Below are 6824 nucleotides of genomic sequence, written 5' to 3' on the forward strand. Positions count from 1 at the left end.
GCTCCCTGATGCTACCGCGGCGCGTGTCTTCTGTGCTCTACTTGTTTACCTAAGCTCCTCTTTGCTGTTTATTTACTCTCCATCTCCTGACACTTCTGTTGGTTGATCATTTACCCGCTCATTGGTGGAGCTGTTACTTTCTCCGGTGTTTATTAAATCTTCTGGTGTGTTGTTCATGCTTACTATCTGTTTGTCTAGTATTAGATAATTGATGTGTGATCATTGATGTCCCCCTATGTCATCTATTTGTTCTGTCTCCTCTTGGTTTAGTCGTGTTATTCATTTGTTAGATATGTGTTTAATTTTTTCGTTATTTTGTTGTCTATTTTAGTTATCAGATTAAAAACCCTAGTATCCATCATAGTTAATATTTTCATTTTATTCTGAATGAATTTTATACTATTGGTGCTTTTGAAGTATTTGAACAAAACACAAGCTATCAAGCTCCCTACGGTATTCAGAGCATCCAGGCGTACAGACCATGAGCTCCTCTCTGATTGATCTGCAGTTTAGTAATGCTGTTTATTAGAGATGTCCGATATTATCGGCCCACCGATATTATTGGCCCGATATTAGCATAAAAATGTAATATCTGTCAATATCGGTATCGGATTTTTTTTGCCTTAAAACCGATTTTTTTTTTTTTTTTTTTTTTTTTTTTTTATAGCTCAAATAAATGTTTTCAAAATTGTGCAGTACAGTGCACATTGTAATTGACTCATATTTGTGCATTTATTCAATTAAGGTTATTGAGTTTTAGTTAAAGAAACATACTGCTATGTTGCACATAGTGGTTCAGGTACAATGTTTTATCATTTGTGGAGTCAAGTTTGCCCTATTTGTTGTGGGCATTGTCAAGATTATCTCAGGGAGAGTGTAATCCAAACTGTTGTCTGAGACCATTAAAAAAATAAACATGGCACTTTTCCCTTAAATTAAGTTGAAGTATTTTTCTTATTTTGCACAGACAATGTTAACATTTGGAAAGCCTTGTTGCATTCAAGAATGCATCCAGTGGGGCATCACAATAACATTAAGCATGTTGTGTTGATTCCACAACAGGAGATATGTAATGTTACCTAAATTAGGTTTGAGGAAAAATAACCCAAATATCGACATCGGTATCGGCTGATATCGGTATCGAAAATTTAGAGTTGGACAATATCGCATATCGGATATCGGCAAAGAAGCCAATATCGGACATCCCTACTGTTTATACTTTTATCAGACATTACTTTGAACATCCTCCAGAGACACACACATTGAAACCTTTAATCAGTTTAGAACCAACATGTTCTTTGGTCCTAAGATATAATTTCTCTCACCAGACTTAATATGTTTGCCAAGCTTTAATTTCAACCAAACTATCCAAACTCGTGTATAATGACTCAAAACTATGAATACTATTTATCATTTCGAAATGACCAGATTTTCAAACCAAGAAAACCAACAACACATGGACCATCGTAGCAACCACCTAGATAACCATAGCAACCACCTAGATAACTATAGCAACCATCCAGAACATCATAGCAACGACCAAGATAACCATAGCAACCACCTCGATAACCATATCAACCATCTAATACATCATAGCAACCACTAAAATAACCATAGCAACCATCAAGAACATCATAGCAAACAACCAGATAACCATAGCAACTACCTAGATAACCATATCAATGGTTCAACCATCTAATACATCATAGCAACCACTTAGATAACCATAGAAACCATCTAGAACATCATAGCAAACACCCAGATAACCATAGCAACCATCTAATACATCATAGCAACCACTCAGAACACCATAGCAACCGCCTAGAAAACCCTAGCAACCTTCTATGACAACCTACAAACCATCCAAGACACCCTTACAACCACATACAATACCCTAGCAACCACCTTGCACAGCATAGCAACCATCTAGAAACCCCTAGCGACCACCCAGAACCCTATAGCAACCACCTAGAGGTGTCTTTTCACCTGTGGTAGGTGTAACAGTGATGGTCTGCATACCTGCTGAAAGCGGTATGTGGGAATTACAATAATAACAAATACGACATAGGTCGTTGAAAAGAAGATCTGATCCATCTCTATATGACGGTCAGCTCTGTGTCAGTGCTTACAGCCCCCCAGGCATCAGAGCCCTGGCATGGGCAGAGTGGAGAGGTGTGACAGCGGTGGGAGACCTGCTCACCCACACTGCCTCTACAGCCGCTCCGAGAACCAGGGCAGGCCTTCCTCCTGTCCCCTGCTGATGCTCCTCTCTCCGTAGACGCTCTCCGTCTCCCCCGCTCTGAAACCCGCTGCGATTGGCTCACTGTACCCCAGCTCCCCGGCCCGGGAGCCGTCTAAGTGCAGTCGTGGCCCCGCGTGTAACAAATAAACTTAAAGAACTCTCTGGTCGCCACAGTAGCTAAACCAAACATGTCACGAGTGTTTTATCGGCTGCGGGGGGAAGCCATCCATAACGGGCCCAGAGTGGCTCTTTGTCCTGAGGAATTGCGGTAAAACTGGAGAATGATGGAGGCTGGATCGATGGTGCTGCTGATACCTAATATCTCCCAGGAGCGGTGCTCAATAGATATCTGTTAAATTGATCATTAATGTCACGCCAGCGCTGTGTGGACGCCAGGGGAGGAACAAAGGAGGGAGAGGGGGGGGGGGGAGAGAGGGAGAAAGAGAGAGAGAGAGAGGGAGGGGGGAGAGGGAGAGAGAGAGCCAGAGAGAGAGAGGGAGGGGGGGAGAGGGAGAAAGAGAGAGAGAGAGAGGGAGGGGGGAGAGAGGGAGTATGAGAGAGAGAGAGAGGGAGGGGGGGAGAGGGAGAAAGAGAGAGGGGGAGGGGGGAGAGAGGGAGAGAGAGAGAGCGAGAGAGAGAGAGTGGGAGAGAGAGAGGCAGAGATAGAGAGAGAGGAGGGGAGAGATGGAGATAGAGAAAGATGGAGAGAAAGATACAGTGAGAGAGAGCGAGAGGAGATAAAAGGACTATGGGACTATGGGGAGATAAAATATAACCAAAACAAACAGCAGAAGAGAGAGAACGAGAGAGAAAACACTTCGGAATGAGTGCAATAGTAATCAATCGGTTACCTTGGCGATGACAGGCGTAGGCAGTGCGTTCGATAATTGTGGTGGCGTTGAGACGCAGCAACAAATCCCAACTTCTCCCCTGCGTGTTGTGAGTGTGTGTGTTTGTGTGTGTGTGCGTGTGTGCATGCGTGCGTGCGCGTCTGTGTGTGAATACTTGTATGTATGTATTCATGCATGTGTGTGTGTGTGAGAATGAGTGTCTGTGTGTGTGTGTGTGTGTGTGTGTGTGTGTGTGTGTGTGTGTGTGTGTGTGTGAGTGAGTGAGTGTCTGTGTCCGTGTTTGTGTGTGTGTGTGTGCGTATGTGAGCGTCTGTGTGTGTGAATTTGAGTGTGTGTGTGTGTACATGTATGTATGTATTCATGCATGTGTGTGTGTGTGTGTGTGTGTGAGAATGAGTGTGTGTGTGTGTGCGTGTGTGTGAGTGAGTGAGTGAGTGTCTCTTTGTGAGTTTGCGTGTCTGTGTGTTTGTATTTGTGTGTGTGTGAGGGAGTGTCTGTGTGTGTGAGTTTGCGTGTGTGTGTGTATTTGTGTGTGTGTAGGTGTGTTTGTGTGTGTGTGTGTGTGTGTGTGGGTATCTGTGTGTGTGTGTGTTACCAAGATGAAAATAGACAGGAAATGGAAGGTGGAGTTGGGGAGAAGTAACTCTTGACAGACGTCAAGAGGCTACCAGAGGCAAGAGGAGGAGGAGGAGTCAGGTCAGGAGGAGGAGGAGGAGGAGGAGGAGGAGGAGGAGGAGGAGGAGGAGGAGGAGGAGGAGGAGGAGGAGGTCAGAAGAAGGAGAAACACATTCATAAGGTGTGCGCAGCACCATGTGTAGATGAGGGGGTAGATAAAGTGCGGGCCTGGAGAGGGTGATGTAAGCCTATTGAAAGGGCTGAATAGATCGTAACCCGAGGGGAGGGGAAATCGAGGAGCGAGAGAGAGAAGGCGAGCGAGAGAGAGAGCATCCATCCATCCAGCGCTGCTCCCGCACTGGCTGCTACATGTGAAGCACGCAGCCATCATGTGCAGACCCTAATGGGCGTCTCATCTGCACACAGACCGTGACCTGAGCCTGGCCCCCCGGACAGAGCCATCTATCTGGATCACTATCTGCTACCTGTCTAGTCCGGTCCGTCTGTACGTATGTCCTCTGTCTGCTGAACACCCCACTCTGTCCTGTTTGACTGGGCCTCTCCTTTTCTATACACTGAGTATAGATGTATAGGAGGAGTAGATAGACAGAAATATAGATGAGTAGATAGATAGATAGAGGAGTGGATAGATAGATAGATGGATAGAAATACGAACTACAACGCCGCAAGACCAAATTTGGTCAAATGGTGATGTCCATCCGAGGAACACAGTCCTGGAATATCTTACCATCTCATCTAACCCTTTAAAAATACCCTTAAACAGTGGTTAGTAGCAAGCCAGACCTGCTCTCATATGTAACCTTTGGTCATTCGACTTTTTCTACATGGACTTTTGATGTGAATTGGGACCTATTTTGTGTGTAAAAGTGTTTTTTATCTATGTTGTTTTTATGTTTTTGACTTGCCTTAGGACAACGTATGTAAATTAGCAACTAAGCTTACTCCGGCATATTTATATTGATGCTCTGGCTGACATGTTGATTAATGTGCAATGTCTTAATCAAATAAATAAATAGTAAAAAATAGAGAGAGACAGACGGACGGACAAACGGCCGGACGGACGGACGGACGGACGGACGGACGGATTCATGGATAGATGGATAGATGGATAGATAGATGGATAGATGGATAGATATATAAACAGATAGAATTAGGAATCCTACAAAATCACGTCAAAGTTAAGCACCGTCTTTCTGCTGATGCGGAAAGCTGGCAAATTGAAATATTTTAACACAGAAAACACAAACGGCCACAACAACAATACAGTTTGAACAGATTAATTGCTTAATTGCTGAGGTTGTTGAATCTGCCATATTAACATAAGCAATTCCTGGGTAATGATGGGGCCACTATAGCAGAAAATTGTCCTGGGGGGCTTGGGGGAATTAGAAGGCTGATTGCGCGACACGCAGAGGGAGAGCGCTAAGCTAGCGTGACATTTGGAGCTTTTTCCCTCCTAATTACGAGCGGCGCGTTGCTGCGCTCTCTTCCCCGCGCTGAATTATTCTCCGAGCTCATTTCATTCACTTTGCCCAACGTGAGGAAAAACAACTGATTCAAATGTGTTTAGAAACAACAGAAAGTGCTCCGCTGCACCTGAACGGTCGCCCCATGCGGAGCAGCATCCAAAGACCAATTAGCCGTCCCTGGAAGGACAACCTGTGATATATGTTATTTGTGTTTATGCGTTTTATATTTAGTCCACATTTGGGGTGAATAAATAAATTAACAAATGCATTCGCTGAACCCTTTAAAGGACAGTAAAGTATAATAAGGATAGGATGGGATCATAGGATAAATCCCAGAGTAAACAAAAATGGGATTTCTCAAGTAGGTAGGTAAACCCAAACTGTTCCACTTCATCTGTGATTGTGATTGCGTCCTGCCACCCGGGACACGCATCAATACCAATATAAATACAAATTATCACCCAGTCATCCCTCCTCCTCGTTCCCGCACGGGGGTCATGTTTTCGTTTACTCTGGCTGCTTCTTCTCATTTCATTCTCCTCTCCTCCGCTGCCTGCCTTGTCCCGCCCAGAGTGGTAAATAAAGACTCAATGAGGTTGCCTTCCCGTGTAATCTCGCCAAACAAAACCTCGCAAATGCCTGCTGTGTTAAACTAGCGGATGGCTGCAAACGGCCCCCTGATGGTGGCTAGGGCGTGGGGCTAAGTGCTAATGCGCCGCCCAAAAGCTAAGCCTCAACGCGACACTCGATGTTAAGTCCTGATATGGAGGGCAATGGTTAATGCTAATGCCACACGACGTAATGCTAAACGAGACAGCCGGCCCCCCGCGATGCCAAACGCCGAAGCTGCACACAAAGCTAAATGCTAATGCGCTGCGCAATGCTAAATGCTAACGTGATGTGTCCGAGCGCCGCTACTCTCCGGGCTGATCTCCCTATCCGCCGGGCTCAGTCTGCTGACTCCTACGACACCTGTATTAGCGGGGATAGTTCTATAGGAGAAGGGGTAATAACATGCTTGGATGTGCGCTTTTAATGTATTTTCTTTGCCCCCTCCTATCTCCCCCGGCCGGCTGTGAGCCAGCACATTACCAGGCGGCCCCACAAAGCCCTGTGTCCAGCGCGCGCCCTCATTAAGATGATAATGGAGCTCCGGGGCCGACTCCGTCAGCACTTCAGCCCGGGATATTGCCGGGAGAAAAGTGCCGCCGTGCCCGTTTGCGCGGTCTCCTTCGCCTGATGGAGGTTGACCCCACTCAATCCATCTTAAACGGCTGTCAGGGACCACTCGCACACCGGAGATATTACAAGTGATGTCATTCCAGGTGTATCTATCAATCCTGAATCCATATCCACTCGGCCGCTCCGGCCTTCCTACGCCGTTCCTTTCTTCTGTTAGTCTCAGCAAGGAGCGTACTGCATGCAGTGCCCTTCAAACGGAAAGGCTTTTCACGGCCCTCGCATCCGTAGGAGTCACATCCTAAAGGAATTAAAGGAACGTCGAGTAAAACAAACGTAACCTGAGAAAAGTAGAAGAAGCTGAACGAATGAAAGCCAAGTGGGGCCGTGAAACAGGAGCCAAGCTGGGGCAAGCCGAGAGGTTCTGAGACCCTGTTTGTAGACCTC

Source organism: Gadus morhua, chromosome 1 (assembly GCF_902167405.1).
Source record: "Gadus morhua chromosome 1, gadMor3.0, whole genome shotgun sequence".
In the NCBI taxonomy this organism is placed as follows: Eukaryota; Metazoa; Chordata; class Actinopteri; order Gadiformes; family Gadidae; genus Gadus; species Gadus morhua.